Genomic DNA, 24,518 nt, shown 5'->3' on the forward strand with positions numbered 1-24,518 from the left:
ATAACCATATTACCTTTCATGCTTGCATCTCTCTCTCTCTCTCTCTCTATCTTTCTATATATATATATATAATTATTTTTTTACTATAATAATTAAATACCTACAGACACTAGTGTTTCATCCTTTCGGGATTCTTCAGTGCAGGGTGTCACGATTAACACCAGCCGGACGATTCGAACCCCGCGACACGAGACATCTCTGGCTTGATTAGCGGAGACCGTATCCATTCGGCTAACATTAACCACGTGAAATAGCGTTGAATTTTAAACATTTTAATTTTTTAAATGTTCATTACGTAAGTCAGAGAGTGATCTAATTGTTATACGATGATCTATGCATAAGAACTAAATTGACCGACTTTAATTCAACTGAAAGTGCTCAATGATAAGAAATGAATTTCTTAAAGGGTTTTATATATATATATATATATATATATATATATATATATACGTATAGATGTTATTTGTTTTGCGATACGTTTTTGAATTAATTTAATGATTTACCTAAATGCGAGTTGGGAATAATGCTCTCTTTAACCAATTTGGTACCCCCCCATATATATATATATATATATATATATATATATATATATATATATATATATATATATATATATATACTAGCAGAAGTACCCGTCATTGACTGGGTTCAAAAACAGCCTACAGAAAATGGACTGTGATTTATGAAAGTATGATAGGTTATGAAAAGGAGGGGTTGTAAAGAGATAGGATTTGATACTCAAAAATTTTACACTAAGCAAAATATGATGAAAGTAAAGATAATTTTCACGAAAATATATTTTTTATATCAACTTTGTTTCAATTCGTAGCCAAGAGTGACCAACAAAATGATGTTTCCTTACAAAGAGAAAATGTTATATATATATAATCATATAAATATACAAGAAATAAATGCTACCATAGTCAATAAAAGTTACTTTTATGGTAGAAAAGTACACTGGTTTGTATTTTTAAGTAGTTTATAAAAAATTTTTTTTTTAATTCACGAACCGGTAAAAAAAAATCATAATGGCAGCAACTTTGAAATGGAGAGCCCCGTTTTCAATTTAAAGGAGGGCCACCTGAACATTGTGTGTTAACAATTTAAGAGAGTTCCGTCAACGTAAGGAATATTTTTAAACATATTTTTATGTTTTCGGTTATTTTGTGCTTGAGAAATATTCGATTATTGCATGTGTAGTTTATATAAAAATTCATTTAAGTAGTTATCACCTCAAATTTCGTTTTAATTTCGGTTCGCTGAAATTATTTCAAATAAAGAGCATTAAGAACTATTTCAAAACAAAAAAAAACATGAACTGAACTTTTATTGACTATGGTAACGTTTATTTCTTGTATATTTATTTTTTCGGGTAGTCGTTTGTTGGCTTTTCTGCTAAACAGTCTTACTAAATAATATCGACGAAATATCGAAAAACAAAGAAACAAAAACAGTTTTGAAAAATAATGAAGCTTTCCTTACTTTGGTAAAATAATCCGAAACAGGAAAATGGGATATTAATAAAGTAAACACGTAATTACTTTAGTTTTTTAAAAATAAGGAATCGATATAAATATGAATAAGAAGAAAATGGCGCCTTTTTCAAGCAGAACAGCTTCGTTTCAGTTTGACAGTATTGAACGGTGTAGTATTGCGCCATCGGATTCATGGTTGTACTATTGTAATGTAAAGAACACGCAGAAATGGTTGTAATCAATTGAATTCCTTCTAGTACAATGACAAAAAAGCTTAAACTGATATATAAATAAAAATAAAAAGGTTATGCAAATGTTTTTCAAAAGACACGTAATCACGTGAGCAGGGTGTTTTCCTTCTTTTGACACAATAACAAGTAACGTTCTTATTTTTATTATTTATCTTTTTTCGAAAGCGTGCCACGTGCAAGTGGAGAAGGGAAAAACAGAGTTATGCAAAATTTGTGTCGAGAATTGTCTAACGTTCCGACTTTTTTGGCTTTCACTTTAATAAGAACGTGAATTTATGAGGTGAATTTATTCGACACAATATGATCCAACCCCAAAAAATAAATAAAAGCTAACGTGAATTAAAATAAAAGTTAAGGTGTTATTGTGGCCCCTCAACCCCTTTAAAAACCTTGTTAAACTTTGTGACATATTTACATTCTATGGAGGTCAGGCGCAAACGAACACCCAATAATTTTTTTATACCACATTTCTTAAAACTGAAATATAATTATCAAAGTATATTTACGGAAATATATATGAAAAGTTTTGTTAAAGTTTGTGTCATATGTCCACGGAGTACAGGCGCGAACGCGGACCCCACAATTTTATTATACCGTCCCTATTTTAGTTAAAACATACTTATCAAAATATTCTTATGTACATATATATCAAAAACCCTTGTAAACGCTTCTTTTCATTTTTTATTTTCATACTTTGGGAGCCAGGCGCGAACGCAGACCCCAGAATTTTTATGAACTACCGTTCTGCCAGATCAAACATACCCATTCCTGATCCTCGATACATCTTCTATAATTATATTCAATCAGTTTTTTAAAATAGTCAACCATATAAGAGCCTATTCGTGACCAGACACCCTCACACACACAGACGTTCAGCTTTATATATATATATATATATATATATATATATATATATATATGTGTGTGTGTGTGTGTGTGTGTGTACGTATATATATATCTTCTATAAAATAAAGCTGAACGTCTGTGTGTGTGTGTGTGGTCACGAATAGGCTCCTATATAGTTGACTATTATAGAAAACTCATTACATATAATGATAGAAGATGTATCGAGACACATGAATGGGTATATTTGATCTGGTATAATGCTGATTCATTAAAAGTGTTGGGTCTTCGTACGCGCCTGGTCCACAAAGTATGGAAATATAAAAATTAATAATTAAAAAGAAAACGTTTACAAGTGTTTTTGATATAGATGTACATAATAATACTTTGATAAGTATGTTTTAACTTAAATAGGGATGATATAATAAAATTCTGGGGTCTGCGTTCGCGCCTGGCCTCCATAGAATGGAAATAGGCACAAATTTTAATAAAGACTTTTTCATATCTATCTGCGTAAGTATACTTTGATAATTATGTTTCAGTTTGAAGAAATATGGTATAATAAAATTATGGGGTGTTCGTTCGCGTTCGTGACCTCCATAGAATGGAAATATGTCACAAAGTTTAACAATCCACAGAATATTGTGATAAGTGTTTCAGTGTGAACAGGTATGGTATAATAAATTATGGGGTTCATCTATTTTATTTTTACTTTCATCATATTTTGCTTTGGTTTTGATACCCCCAAATTCGAAGCTATCTCTTTACAACCCTTCCTTTTCATAACCTTTCATACTTTCATAAATCAGAGTCCATTTTCTGTAGGCTGTTTTTGAACCCAGTCAACGACGTGTACTTTTGCTAGTATATATATATATATATATATATATATATATATATATATATATATGTGTGTGTTTGTGTGTGTGTGTGTTTGTGTGTGTGTGTATATATATTTATATGTATATATACATATATATGCATATATATGCATATATATACGTACATATAGGGAGAATGAACCCTTTTTCGGGGTCAACGTGTGTGTTTGTGTGTATGTGTATATGTTTTGGGGTGGAGACGGCTCCTCTAAGCCGTGGTGAAGGCGACCTTTCTAGGAGAAGCAAATCACTGATTTAAAAAACCATAAAGCGGGAGGCCAGTACCCGGGTTTAGTTGGTCTGCAGTTTAATATGTTGCTGGCTATCTTGCTCTTGCTTGTTGCTGGATCTCGACATTTTTAACCGAGAGAGAGAGAGAGAGAAAGAGAGAGAGAGAGAGAGAGAGAGAGAGAGAGAGAGAGAGAGAGAGAGAGAGAGACTTAGCTGTCGTACAAATCTAAGTCTCAGTAACATCATCTTTGTATAGATAATCCCTCAGGTATTTGAGCTCATGGACTAAGTGTCTGAGGGAGTGGCACTCGTCTGACAAGTCGTTGCAATCATCATATATATATGTATATATATGTATATGTATATACATATGTATATATAGAGATATATACATGTATATATATGTATATATATGTATGTATATATATATATATATATATATATATATATATATATTTCGTATATATTATTATAGAATCGTGATTTCAAAAGTAAAAGAAGTATTTGAGTGCCATCAGCTAGAATCAGAACCGAAAGCCAAACTGTTGCATTGAACTGGTAACGTTACCAGTGTACCAACGTGATACGCATACGAAGTGACTTAAAATAAACTAAGATGAATTTACAAAATGTAAAACATTTTTAACCCGTTCTAGTCCCTTAAAACTATTTCAACCAGTTGAAGACCCATTAAAACTATTTCAACCAGTTGAAGACCCATTAAAACTATTTCAACCAGTTGAAGACCCATTAAAAAACGGTCATTAAAAATTCAATCATCCTAGCGCCGCTCTTGACTTTGTGTTTCGGAGAGATTGAGCTTGAAAATATGGAAAAGGACAGACAGACTTACAAACATAGGTAGTTTTTTTAAAAAATCTAATATATAAACGTCTATATGTTTGTTTACACGTGGGTCTGTCTGTCTGTCTGTATGTCTCTATATTTTCAAACTCCATCTCAACCAGAACTAAAAGTCGCAGAGCGATGCTAGAGGCCGCAAACGATTGGATTTTTTACGCGACGTTCTTATATTAGTCTTTAGAAAGTTAGAATTAATTTTAAAGGGTAAAAAATGATTCAAAATTAAAAAAAAAAAATCATCAAACATTTTGTACATTCATCTTAGGTTATTTTTAATTTTTAGTCGGTTTATATATACGTGCCACATTGGTACTGTGGTGACGTCACCAGCTTTGAATGCTACAACCTCGATTCAAGTTGATGGCACCGAAATATATTTTTTGCTTTTAAAATTAGGGCTCCATAATAATATATATGAAATCTGGACAAATTAAAATATCATATTTAAGCGTATTTTATGCCCGGGCAAAGCCGGGCGTCCCCCTTTGCTAGTTGTATATATACTAACTTTACTCCATTTTCTTAATTCAATAATTTTTTTATTTATTTATTACATTTTCACCCCAAACAAGGCACATTGCCACTTTGGTGTAGGGGGCTACTATCAGGGGCAGCAACTACTGGGGTACTATGTAGGGATTTGGGCAGCAAGATGTTGGTTCACGTTGCACTTGAACTTCTGCATGTCAGTACAGTTGGGGAAGCAGTGACCAGGAATGGAATTCCAAGTCTAGCGGTTCTGGGGAAGAAACTACTGGAGTAGAAAGATCTTTTACATCTAGGGATCTCTACAGTGTGGGGGCGGGTTTTTTCAGCTTGTCGGGTTTGTCGAGGGTATCTACGTCGTGGGGGCACAATTGCTTGCAGTTCATCAGAGCATTCACCATTAAAATACTTGTAGAACAGGCAGAGGGATGCAACGTTTCGTCGATGGGACAGAGGCTGAAACTTAGATGCCAGTTCAGGGCCTATCAGATTTGCGACTCTCTTTTGAACCTTGTCAAGGAGCGAGAGACTAGTAGCCGATGCACCAGCCCAAATATGACAGCAATACTCCATACATGGGCGAATGGTTGCCTTATAGAGGTACAGGATACTTTCGGGTGTTAGTAGTTTTCTAGCACGGTAGAGAGAGCCCACCTTCCTTGCAGCGGCCCTGGCAATGCCCTCGATGTAATAGTTCCAACTCATGTTTCCTGTGAACGTTAGGCCAAGGAGCTTGAAAGACGTACTCTCAGATAGAGTCGTTGACCATTGCTATAGGTGGTAGAGAGGGTTTCTTGTAATTATTGAATCAAACTAGTTTAGTCTTGGCGACATTGAACGTGACCATCCATTTTTTGTCCCCATTCCATTACTGATTGGAGGTCATCATCTAGTGTTTCTGCCATTTCTTTAGAAATGTGTTCATTTGTTTTCCTGTCATGTCTGTTATAGAAGTAGACACACTTGGAATTCTTAATACATGTAAAAGATTGAACCACAAATTATTTACAATCACTAAATAACATAAAATATTTATGCGATAAAAATAAGTAAAAGAACGGATTTATGTAATCCGTTCCTTTACTTATTTTTATCACATAAATATTTTATGTTATTTAGTGATTGTAAATAATTTGTGGTTCAATCTTTTACATGTATTAAGAATTCCAAGTGTGTCTACTTATTATGGGTCCGTCTGGAGCAGTTATATCAGCTAGTGTGCTATAATTCCTCTTTGGCTGTCTAGCCCTTCATCGGTCCGAGTTGTTATACTGTCGGCAATTTCATTTGGCCACAATCAGAAAAATCGATACAGTACTGTGATTTATAACAAGTTCCAATCTTTGTATTCTTTTATCGAAAAAAAAAAAGACCTTCGAATCCCACGTTGTAAAAACAATAAACGTCACTCAAGTATATATCGAAAACTCCTGGCAAAATGGACATCGCACAAAAGCGTGAATTAAAAAAGAAAGAAAGTGTACATTCAAAGAAAACAAAAACACGTTTCACGTTCCTCTTGAGGCTCCTAATTCTGTTTTCAAAGTTTGACCACTCAATCTCAACCGTTCCTCAACGTCTGACCCTTCGTTCGCAATTATTGTCTATTTATTTTTGCTTGATCATCGCAATAATTCCTATTGCCCCAGGAATCAGCATCGTACAATTTTTGGCCGCTTTGATTCTCTTTTGGCAATCGTATTCACCATTTTTTTTCGAAATAAGATACTAACACAAAGGATTGCATGAAGTTTGCCAACATTGTTAGTGAAAGTGATATTAGGGATATGACAAGTTTCGAATTTTGCATTTCAACACTTGAATACTCCCCATATCGTGTTACTCTTAAGATAATACTGTCAAAATTGTACCTTTTGCTTTCATTTTAAATAAGATTTTGGTTTCGGTCTAGATTTAATATACAGAGTGTTACAAAAGTCTTGGACGCATTTCAAGTCCCCATATTTGCTTAAAGAGTATGATGACTTCATTTCCTAACAGGATTGGGTGGCACAATGCTGGAACCTCAGGGTAAGACAATTTCTGAAATCAACACTGACAGACAGATGGATTGGACATTCTGGGCAAGATGACCACGATCTCATACCATGGACTCCCAGATCTCCAAATCTCATACCCTGCAATTCTATTTGGTAGGGATTTGTGAAAGAGACGTGGATGAACTGAAGGCCCGAATAACAGAAGTTGTTACAACAACGTCCAACGCTACCAAGACAAAGCTCGTTTCTTTTTATAATTACATGAAACCTTACCAACAATAGCTGTGGCAGGAGATAGTTTACCTGAGAGCACTTCCTTCAAACTCTATGGCTTAACGTTCATAGGAAACATGAGTTGGAATAGAAATATCGAGATCATTACCAAAGCTGCTGCAAAGAAGGTGGTCTCTTTCTATCGTGCTAACAAGTTACTTACGCCTGAAAATATCCTGTACCTCTATAAAGCCACCATTCGCCGATGTATCGAGTACTGCTGTCACATTTGGCTGGTGCATCTACTACTAGTCTCTCGCTCCTGGTCAGGGTCCAAAAGAGAGTCGCCAACCTAATAGGTCACGAACTGTCATCTAATCTTCAGCCCCTGTCCCATCGACGAATTGTTGCATCCCTCTTCCTGTTTTACAATTATTTTAATGGTGGATGCTCTGACGAGCTACAAGCCCTTGCACCCCCTCGACGAAAATACCCGTGAAAAACCCGACAAGCAACAAAGTCCCACCCCTATACAGTTGAGATCCCTAGATGTAATAGCTTCTTCCCCAGAACTGCAAGTCTTTGGAATTTTCTTCCAGTTTCCTGCTTTCCAACTGTATGCAGAAGTTCAAGTGTAATGTGAACGGACACCTTGCTGCTAAACTCCCTACATAGTACCCCTGAAATTTAGGTACTTGAAGTAGCCCCCCCCCCCTAAATCAAAGTGGCAATGTGCCTTGTGCGTGGTGAAAATGTAAAAAAAACAACAACAACAACAAAAAAAAAACGCAAATCTGGGACACGTGTAACAAAGAATTAAACTATCACTTGATGTGTGTCGCGTGACTAATGGTGTTGAACATTGAACATCTTTGAACATTCCATGAAAAACTTGAGATTAAAAGTTTTCTTAATATGCCAAATGCATTTTTATAGTTTTAATAATTCTCGAGATATTCGTCAAAATGTCCCCAAGACCTTTGGAACACACTGTATTGTCCTTTTTATTATTTAAACTCTCGATTTAAATTGTATTAATCGCCTTTTGCATTTGAACTCTTTGTATAAAACGAAACGTACTAGCAGAGAGAACCAGCATTGCCCAGGATTGAATGAGGATCAACGAATATTCCACACTTTCAATACTTTTATTGTCATCGAAATCAGTAAAATCGTCTATTTTCCAATCAAATCGATTGATCGTCTTCTCTAGTCAAGGACCCCCGCAGTGTACCGGGGAAAAATCTGCGCCTGATTTCCCGCAGTGACTTAATCTACAAATCATTGTAATCTACATTTCACTGTAGAGAACCTACTATTTATTATATAAAACTATTTTTATATGCTGACTTTAATTAAAATTTTAAATGCAAAACTCAAGTATCATGGTTCAAGTGTGTTCTAAAGAGAAACGTCCATTACACTTGCCCCTCTCTTTTATTAAAGAACCTGCTGTTTATTTTAAATCACAGGCTTTTCTGCTTGCGTAATGATAAAACTTCTTAAATGCTAGTGATGCTAGGCTATATAAAGGCGATAACTTTGCTAAAAAATCGGATTATTCCTTTATTAATCGGATTTTTTTCGATAATCGATTTTCGATATTTATCAGAGGCATTCTGACATAAAATCTATTAATTTGTGTGAAATAATAAAAAATTGGTCCATAAGTTTCGGAGTCCATAGGGAACGAACTCACACACAGCAACAACGTGTCTTTTATATATAAGTAGATAGATACATAGATAGATGGAGATTTTTGAAATTTTCGTGTCTTTCTTATAGTACAATATTTGTACTTACATCAGTATGACCTCTCTCACTCTCTTTCTCTCTCTCCTCTCTCTCTCTCTCTCTCTCTCTCTCTCTCTCTCTCCGTAATGATATTTCTTTTTGTCTTCATGCCCTTTACAATTTGTTTTGCTCGTACTCTGCTTATGCATTTTTCTATGTCTTAAATTTTTTTTCTCATCCCTATCATTGTTTCTCTTTTTATTTTCCTTTCTTTCTATCGCATGCTCACTTTCTTGTCGCGTTTACCTTTCATCCTTATTTCTTGATTTTCCATTTTTTTCTCCTTTCTAATTAGTGTTTTCACTTTGCACGAGGTGCTTTCAATAAGTTTCCAGATATTTTGTACAAGTATATAAAATTGTCGTAGACTCTTGAAAATTCAGTATATTTTTGCTATGCATCTTCTGAAAGGATTGACCAATTTTTTTTATGATTTCAGTTTCACGTGGGCAGTCACAGCATAAATTGGAGTACACCCTACTTAAGCCTGATTGTAACCGCTGGTGAATTTCAAAAATGCAATCTGGACGTAAGAACACTATAGAAGAACAGTCTGCTATAAAATTCTGTTTGAAACTTGGAAAAACTGCCACAGAAATGTATGGAATGCTTCAGACTGCTTTTGGACCATCTTGCATGAACCGAACATCAGTTTTTGAGTGGCATAAGAGATTCATAATAGGCAGGGAGTCTGTGAGGGATGATGAGAAGTGTGGGAGGAGTAAGGAAGTCAGAATACCGGAGTTGATTGGCCAAATAAAGAATTTCATAGATAAGGACCGTCATGTATCTATCTATATATCTATAAAAGTGAACGTGTCTGTCTGTTTGTGTCTGAGTGTCTGTGTACATTTCCCTAAGCAACAACTCTGTCAATTTTCAGTCTACAGACTCAAAATTTGAAATACAGGGTACTGAAATTTGGGAAAATTTTGGTAATTCATTTTCGGCCAAAAATTTAGCTGTTAATCAGGTCAAACTTCAACGATTTGACCTTTGAGAACTCTACCAAACTCCTCCGACAATTTTAGGTATAAACAATTGAAATTATAGATATAGGTTCCTTGGACATGGATCTAACTTAATAACTTAATTTGAGCCCAAAACAATAAATGTTAAGGGGTCATAGTAGGGGTCAAAGTTAAAAGAAATTGACCTATGCGGTCTCTATCAAATTACTTAGACTATTTCTGGTCTAAACATTTGAAATTTTACATAAAGGGTATTCAGAGATAGTGCAAGGTTTTAATCGGTTTGGGTCTAAAATATTTTGTTACTAAATATAAAAGTATGTATGTATATATGTATGTATGTTTGCATGTTTGCCTAAAACTTTCGACAGAGGCGACGGATTTTTACAAGGTCAGTATCGTTTTGAAATTCGACCTTTTCGACGACAAATATCGAAAAATTGGCTAAAAACATTAATTTCTTCACCTTGAATTGATAACATTTCTACTGGAGGTCGCTTTTTTCATCGATATTTTCGAAAGTCATCCTCTCCTTTCGATTGTTTAGCCTTAATTTAAACCTACGTCACTTCCGGTTTGCCGATGATCGTAACAGCAAAGACGTCAGGTTTTTTTCTCGTTCTTTTTCTCCTTTGCCGTACGGGTTCGAGCCTACCTTCCTACTACCACCTTTTTTTTGCTCACAATACACCTCCATAAACCCGGGCAATGCCGGTCTGAAATGCTAGTAGAAACAATAAGGGCACAGTTGTATTCAGTGTGGGAACTGTACACACTATTGTCGAAAGGAACTGAAGATGCTGAAGATTTGCGATAAGTTTTTCTCAAGGGTGTTCAGAGAAGATCAGGGAGAAAGGTCTTGTTATGACAACAGGGAAATAGTCGAGCTGATCAATTTAGCTGTCTATAGTCCAGACCTTACTCCCTTTGACTTTTGGTTATTCCCTAAGCCCAAGGAAAACTTTAGAGGCTGATGTTAAGAGACAGTTGAGTGGATGAAAATGGCTGTCCAAGGGCCATTGAAATGCTCACACAAGAGGCTTTCTATGGGCCTTCCAGAAGTTGTTAGAACAGTAAAACTAGTGCATTGCAGCCGGAGGAGATTACTTCGAATGGGACTAGTGTTTCAGTTGTGTAGTATCAATAAAAGAGCTCACACGAAAAATGTCTGGAAACATACTTAAGGTGTCTCATGTTGTTTTTTCCTTTTCCTAACTTTTGCTTTGGTTAATCTTTTTCTGTCACGTCTTAAAATTTTTGTTCTATCACTATCTCCTTTTATTAAGTACCGGAATTTAGCACTGAACAAACTCCTTATAAGGGTGGATATGTCGCAAAAATAGTACCCGAACCCGATGCAAACTAATTACTTTTAGAATTCATAATTCGTTCTTTACTTACAATAATCACGAAGACATTGTGCTGGAATTTTTTCTTAAATTAGCTCAATTTTTCTAGTTTTTACGACAGCACTGCAGTAACTCCGACTGTAAAAAAAAGGTTGTACCGCATTTTCTATGGTCTTTCGATTCTAATTAAAATATACTGAGCATGTTGTACAATGGGGAAAAGCTTCTGGTTACTTTAATGCATCTTAAAACCAAGATTCTATCTTTACATCATCAATGTCCTGATCTCCATCTGGCATCAATTGAAATGAATGGCTCCCGTTTCCGGGAAGCTCCATGTTTTGACAAGCTTCTGGGCATGACCTTTACTCCTGATCTAAAATAGAATACGTACATCAAATCTGTTGCCAAGGTCACTGGAAAAATGATTGGATCCTTCTATCAATCCAGTAGATATCAACCTGCTGATGCAATACTCTACCTATACAAGAGCCAGGTACATTCAAGAATAGAGTATTGCTGTCACATCTGGGCAGAAGCTGCTAGAAAGACCTTATTCTGCCTTGAAAGTATTCAGAATAGACTTCGTAACTTAGTAGGAGATGACCATTTCTATTTCCTGCAATCTCTTTCTCAGAGAGAGACGTTATGAGCCTGCCTCTGTTTGATCGTTATTTTCATGGCAAGTGCTCTTGAAAATGAGTACGAAAGCTTATGACCAAACCTCAGGTAAAGCCGATTACAGAACTAACAATGGAGATGTCAAACATAAAAGAATCTTTTTGATATATCAAAATGTGGGATTAAAACAATCTGGAATAATGAGACTACAAAAACAAAAGAAATAAACAAAAAAAAAAAAACAGCGTCACATTAACCCTTTTCTTTTCGTTCTCTTCATTGACCAACGCATGCGCTGTGAAACTCGCTTGTTCCTATGTTGTTTTTAAAACCACGTCGATGCTTGAATAATCAAATCCTACTCTTAATTGCTCATAGTATTATTTATTCTTCATTTGCAATCCTCGAATGGCTTTTGAGTCCTGATATGTTGTAACTAATCTGTATAGAAATACAATCGCTATTTCATTTCGGCATTTACTGCCTAAAAAGCCATAAGACGGACATTAACTGCCTTAAAAGCCATCAGACGGACAAACCAAATGTCACTTAAAATAAAGAGGTGTTAAATGGAATAAATAAAAAGTAGAAGATTTTAATACGGACAAAAAGAGGGGGTCGATATTAGATTACGATATATTTGCAATAACAATTTGGACACTAACCTTGAAAACAACAAAACATTTGCACATCTCTTATCTTCATCCAACCGAACATACACGCCAGTGTGTGTAAAAGATAAGCAATAATGATATTCTGTTTTCAAAACCAATAAACTAGTATTTACTCAAGCGTATTTCTATATTATGCTTAATGTTATGCATTAAATAACATACTTAAGTTGATACAATTCATGAAGTAAAAAATTTACGGTTGCCAGCATTACAGGTTATCAAAAGCGGATGAGAGTGCTGGAAATCAGGGAAAACTTGTTGTCACTTTAGAGAATACCGCCAGTTGCTGTCAGTGAACCATCACTGATGATGATCTGTGTGAAAATTACTACTACTACTACTACTACTACTACTACTACTACTACGACTAATACTAATGATGATGATGATAATGATGAAAATGACGATGATAATTATAATGATAATAATGATGCAAATAATAATAATAAAGGTAATGTAAATGTTAATAATAATAATATTAATGATATTAAAGATACTGTAAATAATAATAATAATAATAATAATAATAATAATAATAATAATAATATGGGAGGAACTAGCCGAAGATAGACCAGCATGGAGGCGTGCCTTGAGTAAGGATGGTGAAGGACTTGAGAACCTTTGGTTCGAGAGGCTGGCGCAGAGAAGAATAAACTAGTGACTACGTTTACTGTTGCTTGCATTAATCTTTCGTAGATTGCTTGCTATATAATAATAATAATAATAATAATAATAATAATAATAATAATAATAATAATGAAGACCGAGAAGGAACTAAAGGATATCCTAATATAGTTTGGTGTGGAAAAGTGCGCATTACTATTTATAAAAAAGGGAAAACCGGAGATGACAGAAGGCAGGGGACTACCTAAGCAAATGGAGATGAGAACACTATATAAAAAATATATAAATAAAAAATATATAATATAAAAAATAATACTATATAAATACTTGGGAGTTTTGGAAACAGACACCATCAAAGCAATAGAAATGAAAGAGAGAATTGGACAGAAATACCCCAGGAGAACAAAACATTCATGGAAACTAAATTATTTAGCAAAAATCTAATAGCAAGTATAAATACATGGGTAGTATCACTAGTAAGATATATGGACCGTTCATCGAGTGGACTAAAGAAGAACTGGACAAGTGCGAAGAGAACTGGGACCTTGGGAGGGGGGCTTATTACTACTCAAAATCAAATCGAAACCAATGGCCGCTGTCAGTGAGAAACGGCTGTTGCTATAATGCAAAGTCATTCACAAGGGTTATGGAAAGAGGTGGAGTGTACTGGAAATCTGGGGTGACTTGTTGTAAATCAGCTTCCAGGGAACACCAAAGGTTGTTTTCAAGGAGAGACCCTAGATGACCTGCTGGAATGCTCTTCGCGACCCAATAATAATAATAATGATGATAATAATAATAATAATAATAATAATAATAATAATAATAATAAGTAGAAGAAGAAGAAAACTCCTCGAAAGGAAATTCTATAGACGAAGCCTAACTAAAGAAATAAACACGTGGGTTGTGTCAGTATTGATACTCTGGGCCGTTTATAAGCTGGTCCAGAGAAGAACAGAGAATCTCGACCAGAAGACTTATAACGATGCACGATGCACTAGACTTGAAGGAAGAATTACTGGAACAAGAGACAATGAAGAAGAAGAAGAAGAAGAAGAAGAAGAAGAAGAAGAAGAAGAAGAAGAAGAATGATAATGAGAATCGTCAAAGATTAGCAGAGAGTGTGGCCGAGGATCCAATCACATCAGTAAGAAGGAGATCAAGTCAAACTGAGGTCTCTCGATCAATGTGGTTCTAGCAGGACGGTGCAACGGCGCATAGGGTACGAAAAACATTAAATCTGCTCCAGGACATATTCGACAACCGAATAATTTCTGGTGGCTGTGAGATAAATTGGCCACCCGCTCGCCAGATCTCACATGTGCAGATTTCTTCCTTTGGGGTTACTTCAAAGAGTGGGTATACGCAAACAAAGCAGCCACAATAAATGCCCTTAAAACAATACAGAGGAGGGAATCAGGGCCACAGGTCCTGAAACATAAAGTGATATGCTGGATAATGCCCTGCAGAGAGCACAGCAAAAGAGACACTGAAAAATTGAACAAAACATAAATATGAAAGGTAAGGAATTAGACGAGAAAAAAGGGGAAGAGAAACACGTACACCACGGTTCATAAGGATGACAAATATGAGACTGAGGAAAACATGGCTACGAAAAAGAAACCTATACAGTAAAACTCAGTCAATAATACCAGCTGCGTAAGATAACGCAATAAGAACCAACCGCACTTAAGCAAAGATCGACAAAACACAGATAAACAGCAAATGTAGATTCTGTGGAAAAAGAGACGATACGATGAACTACATAATAAGCTAATGCAACAAATTAGCCGAAAAAGAATATAAGAACAGACCTGAAGATGACAGTACACATGGAATTACGCAGACAGCTGCATCTTGAACACACATGCAATTGTACAAGTAAAAACCAGCAGCGATAAACATTGGAAAAATGGTCAGTTATTTCCTATAGAAATTTTTTTTTTTATATCAAGTTGGGATTACATACAATTGTTTCTTTCTAAACGATTTCATCAAATGCGCATGCGTCAAGCACTGTCCACTGAATTCGTTTAACGACAAAAAATTTCGAAGTCTTTCGTAATCAGCACTGTAGCACAGTAGATTAGGAGATTGGTTCATTACCATTTGTTTTGAGGTTCGCGTACACCCATCGGTTGTCGTTTTCTGCATTTAAACAGGGTTGCCTAGTAATTTCGTCGGCTAATCATAGTAAAACAAAAACAGTTTGCTTAATTTGATTTTTTTATCAGAGGTTTTAATCAAATAAGGGTTAAATTTTATTTAAAAAAAAAACAAAAATTCTAATCCAATTACGATTCCCTAATTAAAATTCTCTTTCATTTATATTTTTAAACAGTTTCATTCTTTTGCATTAAAAATATTTCTTTACTTTGTATAATTTATTTGACATTGTTTTTATCGACGGTTTATTAAATTAAAACTAAACATTTTTCTTATTTCGAGAGTATATCACATATTTTTTTTAACATTGTAACTGATATTTGTCTTTTTATCACACACAGACGCTACTTATACAGACGCAGCTAGCAACATAACACATGGCTTCTTTATATCTCATTCCCTATCACAGACAGTAACGTTTCCAATATGTTTGCCAGAGCAGCAAAATCAACAAACCCCACTTCTAGATCTATTTCTGACCACAATTCCCGATGATTGTGTAACAAATGCCCATGGTTCACTCCGATCACGCTGATCACGCTGTAATGATTGTAGAAATCGCCCTAAATTCTCGACCCAAAACTGGAAAGCCATTGCCCAAAGACAAGGTATTATAAGAAGGCTCACTGGAAAGCCATCAGGGATTTTAATTTTTACAAAGGAGTCACCACTGTCAAAGGGCCAGAAGCCAGTCAAGGACAAGGGTTAAAGAGTCAGTACAGTAGTCAAAGGAACAATATCATAGTAATCGCTAGAAGTGTAAAGTTGGTAAATGGGATTAAGGGGAACGATCCATCAAGAACTTGTTTACGTTGGACTTGAAGACGACCATATTGTATTCAGCTGGAAAGCAGGCTAACTGAAGAGTTCCATATGTGTGCAGTTTTAAGAAAGAAACTTTGTTCATGGAATTTACGTTTAGGTTTTGGCACAGATAAAAAGTGAGGGAAATTATTGATAGTGTTTTCAGCTAGACAAGTGTTTCTCGTGAATCTTTGGCTAGGGGGGACCATAGATTGAAGCTCAGACGAGTACTTGCAATGAAAATAACGATAAAGCAGAGACAGTCTCTTCTGTGAGAAAGAGATTGCAGGGAAGAGAAAAGGACATCCCCTACTAGGCTACGAAATCTACTTTTAACTCTGTCAAAACAGGATAAGGTCTTTCTAGCAGCTCTTTCCCAGGTGTGGCAACAATACTGCATACTTGGACGTGCCTGGCTCTTATATAGGTAGAGTATTGCATCAAGAATATGATATCTACTGGATTAGTACAAGGATCCAATCATTTTTCCAGCGACCTTGGCAACAGATTTGATGTATGTGTTCTATTTCAGATAAGGATTAAAGATAAAGCCAAGTAGGTTGTCAAAACATGGTGCTTCCCGAAGACAAGAGCCATCCATTTCAATTGATGCCAGATGGAGATCAGAACGTTGATGATGTAAAGATAGAAGCTTGGTTTTAGATGCATTAAAAGTAACAAACTACCTCTTTCCCCATTGTACAGATCAGAAGAAACAAAAGATAGAACTTGGTCGTTTACGGCCTTTGATGTGCTGCCTTAAATGGTATTGCCATCAGCATAAATGTCTACGAATGATGTAAGGATGTGATTTGGAAGATCATTACTGTAGATTAGGAAGAGACTTGGATCCAGGATGAACTCCTGACTCGACTCCAGCATTAATACTGGGGACCTCTGATTTCTGCCCATTAATAGCTACTCTTATGAACCTATCAGAGAGAAATAATTTAATAATTGAACAAACATTTCCAGCTATACCATAGCTGGAGATCTTGTGAAATAGACTTTGTGCCATATCCTATCAAACGCCTTTGATATGTCAAGAGCTATTGCTCTAGAAAGGAAGCCTCCGTCGAGAGATTCATAAGAGATGCGACATGGAGGAATATCTTTCTCTTCCTACAATTTGTTTCTTATTCGGCTATATACTATATACCTCCGCATTGTGATTCCCTATACATTCTTTTATTCACAAATCCCTTCTCTCTCTCTCTCTTTCTCGCTCTCTATCCCAGTATATATACATGTATGTATGTACATATATGATGATTGCGACGTCCAGTCATACGAGTGCCACTCCCCAAGTCACTGAAAGTACATGTGCCCGAAGATGACTTTTCAGTCCTGACAGCGACTTGCACACATTGAAACAGACACGGCACATATGACGGCCACTAGTTTGGATGAAACCAACAGCAACACAACTTGTATTATCGTGTGCTTTCATGTGATTAACGGGACCTGCCTTGGACAATAAAGCACGGTCACGCACCTCATAGATCCAGGGATATCCATGATTGGGTGGCAAGGATTAATGTTTCATACATGCTCTCTTGAGCTTCGGTCGGTCTATTTTGGCCGCTTCAAATGCTCTGCTCTTCTTTATATCAATGCCCTCCACTAATTGCGATCCGACACTAGGGACTCCCAACTCCCAAATGTCAACAGGAACATTAAAGTTCACCCAAATCCTCTGAATGGTTTCACAAAAACGTTTTTGAGCTTGTGCTGGGGACTTTTTCTAAAAAGGAGCTCACCATAAAACAACTGTTTTGGAAGTCGATAGTCATAAAGTCGGAAAAGATGACTCGCATCACGCATCTGATGCTTAATAACAACGGTAACAATACTGGTGGTTTTTGGTTTTATTTAAGACACAAGTATAAGGGGGAAAACCGTCCCACTTTAAACCAGGAATACGTCTAATACAGTGCTGATAAAACTTCTCGAGCTGTTCTACAGGGTCCATGTTTCAGAGGCATAGACTAAGAATGGCAATACACATGTTTGATATACTGATATTTTAGCTGTCTTATTTCCCATCAAGAGTGCCATCATAAAGTTCTACTAAGGTAAACAATTTTTTACGTATGTAAATGTACATACAGTCCTGGTCAAAATCATAAGACGACTTAAGAAAGTAAGCGTTTACGCATATTATTTAATGTTTGATTAAACAATGGTTGAAACCATTGCCAAAAGCGAAAATAGGATGGAAAAAATGAAATCTGCTTCATTCGAAACCTTAACCCTGATCTAATAATTATTTTTTAAAAAACAAATATTTTCACCTGGTCAAAATGACAAAATGATATGACCACTTTAATTATATAGGCTAGTTTGAAAAAATGAATACGAATGGCTTTCTATGTTACTAAAGGCAACTTGTTAGTGGATAAAAACATCTTACGAGATTATAAATGGCAAAAGGAAAACCACTATCAGAGGTTGAGAGAGGGAGGATCTTTGAGCTTAATAAGGGTGAACTCTCCCATAGATCCATTGCAAATGAAGTGAAGCGTAGCAAAACGGTCATCACAAATTTTTAAAGAAATCCAGATCAATATGGGCACAAAAAGAATCCAGGTCGACCCCCCCCCCTCAAAAGAAAGAATAACCCCATCACTGGATCGCCATATCAGAAGAAGTTTTAAAAAACTCCAGTATGAGGTCAAGTCGATTGAAAAGCCAAACAGCAGCAGAATGTAGTCCTAAAACCATCAGAAGGCATCTGAAAATGAAGGGTTTCAATCATTTAAAGCGACTGCAGAAACCACGTCTTCTTGAACAGCACAAAACTAACCGACTTAAATATGCCGCCAAATACCAGATTTGGGATGAAGAGAAGTGGGAAAATGTAATTTTCTCCGATGAGAAAAAGTTTAATCTAGATGATCCAGATGGATTTCAACACTATTGGCATGATAAACATTTGCCCAAAGAGATTTTTTCAACTCGGCATAGTGGAGGAGGGTTTTTAATGCTCTGGGGTGCTTTCTCGTCAGCCGGGACCATAAAGTTGCAAGTAGTGAAAGGCCGGCAAACACCATTGAAGTACATTTCAATGCCTGAAAATGCTTCTATCAGGACTGAAAGTCAACGTCTGTGTGGAAGAAATTGGATTTTCCAGCAAGACAACGCTGCGATACACACTTCTTGACAAGCTCGAGAATACTTTTCTTCAAATAATATAGAATTGTTAGATCATCCAGCATGTTCTCCGGACCTTAATCCCATTGAAAATCTTTGGGGATCGATGGCAAAAGAAGTGTTCAAGGATGGAATCCAGTATGATTCGATAAAGGAACTTTCTGATTCAGTTTTCAGTACATGGGATAAAATTCCTTCGCAACTGATAAAAAACTTAGTCGCAAGCATGCCGAAGAGAATTTTTGAAGTAATTCGTAATAATGGAGGTTATACTAAATACTGAGACCCTTTTTAGTAATTTATAATTGCCTTTTGTTAGATAAATTATCAGTGGTCTTATCATTTTGACCAGGTGAAAATGTTTGTTTTTTAAAAAATAATTATTAGACAAGGTAAAGGTTTCGAATGAAGCAGATTTCATTTTTTCCATCATATTTTCACTTTTGGCAATGGTTTCAACCATTTGTTTTATTAAAAATTCGATAATATGCGTAAACGCTTACTTTCTTAAGTAATCTTATGATTTTTTCCAGGACTGTATATATATATATATATATATATATATATATATATATATATATATATATATATATATATGAATAAAAACATATATATGTATATATATATATATACATTAATATTATTTACTGCATACGCGAATAGAGATATATTGTATATAGATTTTCTGTATATATTTCAACTTAGTTTTAAGATGTGAAAATATATTTATGGCAATTAAGCTACACAGAGGAATCTGCGTTTCATTTCAGCAGGTTAAGACGTAAAAAAAGAAGATCGTAGATTTCGGAAATTATCATAGTGAATGTTATGTCTTGATAAGTCGTTGTTTTCCGAAATCTTCCCTTTTTTTGGAAAGAGGAGTACTGTAATTCTAGCAGTGTCCATTCAGAAAAAGTGGGGTTGGTAATTGCGCAAACTTTGCTTCAGAATTACACACGCAGCAACACTCACAGGGGTTATCCATTGTCTCTCCTTACTGAACGAGGCCATGTAACACAGATTAATGTATGAAAGTTAATAATAATGCCGAAATGTATAGATTATAAAGATATTTTAAAAGACAGTCCAAACTAGAGAAAGAATAACTAGATTGTACCGCTTTTGTCGATATTTCATCGAGCCTGGACTTTAAATGGACTATCATTTAAACCTATACAATTCTGCATTATTTTTTTACTTTCATTTTTAGTTTGCAATTGATGAGATAATCAGCAAAATTTATAGCTTGCCTATGAATACCATTTTTGCTAACTACTTTCCTCTGAGGATATATATATATATATGGTGTTTATTTAAATTCATAGACATTCATAGTTCATCGACATTATCTTGTCCGTTATTTATCTTTTAACCGATCTATCTTTGTACATTTAATTCTATCTATCTATCTATCTATCTATCTATCTATCTATCTATCTATTTTTCCCATTATTTCTCTCTCTCCCTCACTTACCCTCTGTCTTTTATATATATATATATATATATATATATATATATATATATATATATGTATCAATCTAACCATCTATTTATACATCTATCTATCGATCCATATAAGACGTATTTATTTATCTATCTATCTATCTATCTATCTATCTACCTATCTATCTATCTATCTATCTATCTCTTTCTCTCGCTCTCTCTCTCTCTCTCTATATATATATATATATATATATATATATATATATATAGTAAGTTATAAAATATATATAGCGATGAAGCTACACTGAATATTCCGCGTTTCATCCACTCTAGGACTCTTCAGGCTTATGAGCGAATTTTTTTATATACGCATCTTCTATTGAGATTTTAGTTAGCCCATCAGCTTTCTAGTATCCAACGTAGATGCGTATATAAAAACGACAGACAACCACAAAATTCGCTCATAAGCCTGAAGAGTCCTAGAGTGGATGAAACGCGGAATATTCAGTGTAGCTTAATCGCCATATATATTTTATAACTTACGAACTATCTCTACCTACGTATTGAGCACTTTTGAAGTAAATACTTAAAGTTTACACATAAATTCATACTTTCGTATATTAATTTTATGTGAGTAAATGAAGTATATATATATATATATATATATATATATATATGTATATATACATACACTCAAACTCTCTTAGTGTCTATTTCGCCTTTGTAAAAGTATGCAACATTGTATTATTAATCTCAGAATGTTCTTTTTGTTTCTTAATATACACATCCACAATAGCTACTTTGGTTGTCTTAGCAGAACAAAAAAGGGGCCCACGTTTGACGCCCCCATCGACTACTTTCTGTTTGTTCTTGGGACCGATAGACGTGTCAGTAAATATTGAACAACGCCAAGCACATTTCAACTATTTACTGACACCGCCAACTCCAACCCCAGGAGCGTATACATAACAAATTCGAAATCCTCTCCATTCAACTCAATCGATGCGTATTCTTCAGGGTGCGATCAATATCTCTCATCATCTATTGACAAGTTTTCCCTCCGATGGCGATTGGCTTTCTCAGTCTCTGATCATGCTAATAAATTTACACAGCCTTGAATCAGAAAGTAAGAATTGATTACAAAAAATCTTTTTCAATTCATCTATTGAATACGTATCAAAGGTTAATACCTAAAAAAAGGACTCATTATTAAATGACTAATCACGAAATCAAAAGCAAATAACGCATTTTTAAATCTAGAAATATTGTTGCCGGTCATGCAAAAGTCCTCTCCTCATCAGTGATAAAAAATTCTAAAATCACGGTGTAAAATGTAGGTTTTCTACCAGTTTATTTCTGCATAGATTGATGATCCAATAATATCTACGAGTTCATCTCGTTTAGGTGGATAATTCCGCATCTTAATAATACACTAAGTATTTAAACGTTCTCGCTTGGTTAAACAGGCACACATAAGTATATACTTAGAATAAGTTGTATCTTTGCCCCCCCAAAAAAATGAAGATAAATTTCGCTCTCATATGTATATTTTGCATGAGGACATTTTCCTCTATTTTCTCTAAAAGTCTATGCCTCTTTTAGTAATCACATTAAGATGTAAGAAAAGAAATATAAATAAAACTATTTTTCGACATTTTCTCCTTTTAATCTTATAGTTAACAATTTTTCCCGTGTTCTGTTTATACAAATTAGTTTTAAGATATAGCAAATTGGTAATCTCCAAAAATACCGTTAGGGCTTACAACATGGCCGCCAGAAGAGTCACGTGATCCGGTTGATCCAAAACATGAACCGCCGTATTACGAAACCGGGAAACGCAAATTTAAAGCAAACTTTGACAAACAAGCATAATAATTAAGTACAAAAACAGTTTTTCAATATCATAATAATAAATAATTTATTTAGAACGGTCATTTAATTTTTTGTTGAGAAACAATCACAGTTTTTTTTTTTTAAAACAGTGTTTATAAAAAATATTTTAGTCAGAGTTTTTCATAAAAATGGTATTTAAAACAAGGTGTTCATTTTTTTTTAAGATGTAATGTTATAAAAATATGATGTAAAAAAAAACAGTTTATATTTTTAATTTTCATTTTATAAATTTAGACAGAATAGATGGAGGCGATGCAACAAATTAGCTCACAAAATTTATTTGGGCCGACTCTTTCACGTGCGTAGACATTTTGTAAACATTGTTTTTAAAAAATAAAAAATAATACTTCTATTATGTTTTAAACGACTGTAATAGTTTATTTTGGAAGTATATTTCATAAAGAAAATTGACAACCCACTTTAAAAACAGAAATTACGAGTTTTATATATTTCATTCGCAGTTTTTTGTTGGGGGTGTCAAAAATTCCGCCTAAAATTCTGATACACCTAGTCGATCACTTGTTTGTTCTGAATAAAATACTTTTTATAAACACTGTTTTAACTAAAAAACAACCTAAGATTGTTTCTCAAAGTTTGCCTATTTTTATAACAACATTATATCAACAAAAAATTAAATACAAACAAATTGTGATTGTTTGTCAAAGTTTCCCTTCAAGACTGCGTTTTCCATTTGCACGATTCATGTTTTGGATCAACCGGATCACGTGACTCTTCTGGCGGCCATGTTGTAAGCCCTAACGGTATTTTTGGAGGTATTTTTGGAGATATTAATACTAGTGATCTTATATTTAGTTGTACAGAAAAATCACGTTGACACACCGGCTCCCGCTGGATCACCAAATTAAGCAATGTTGAACTTTGTCAGTAATAAATAGGTGACCATTTGGGACTTCCACGGTATGTATGTCCGCTTCGCAGCTTACTCTACAGAGGATATTCTTTGTCTTCGATATTGGTTGGCATATATAAATTATTCCTTAAATCTTTAGCTATTTTTCAGGATAAAGCAGATATGAGTGACAGAATGATTCTGCTTTCCGAGGGTAACCCATAATAATCGCTATTTTTCATGCATCTAATTCTTCGAATTTAAAAAAAATCTATGATTATTCGATTTAAAAAATTCTTTTAGCAATTTCTTGGGAATATTTTTGTAAATTTTCAATCTGGAAAACTTCTTTTTCTTGAATTGAATTTATTTTCTCTAATTACCACTCCTAAACTGAATTACAATTTAGATCACATTTGGAGAACATAAGTGTTAGACATATTTTCAGTTCTGATTTTTAGCGTAAATCCTCTAAACAAAATTTAAGAGGGGGGAGTTTTTTGTTTAAAAACTTTAAGTAGGTTTTTTTCAAAAAAGAAATTCTAATTCGGTTATTTCTTAGAAATTTTTAATTATTTGTAATAAAGTGAATAATCCATTTCACTTTGAATCATTTTTCTTCTGTATGCGAATAGATATGTTTTAGGCGGTGAAGTAATGATTGAAATAACGATTTAAAATGGTGTCTGCTCTCTTCGTCATTTTTAAAATATAATTTTATTTATAAAAAAGTAAAAACAAACTAGCAATTGATGTTAATTATGTTTTGTTTTTCGAAAATTAAGTATAACATCAGTTTTCATACAATTACAATGATGATTTGCTCTCACGTTTTATAAAAAATAAATACTTTCTCGATTTTTAAATCTGGATAGATTTTAAACTATAACTTTTTATTTATTTCTTTTATTGGTCGAATATATTTCCCATCA

This window comes from Euprymna scolopes, chromosome 10 (genome assembly GCF_053919585.1).
Source record: "Euprymna scolopes isolate OS-2025 chromosome 10, ASM5391958v1, whole genome shotgun sequence".
Lineage (NCBI taxonomy): Eukaryota > Metazoa > Mollusca > Cephalopoda > Sepiida > Sepiolidae > Euprymna > Euprymna scolopes.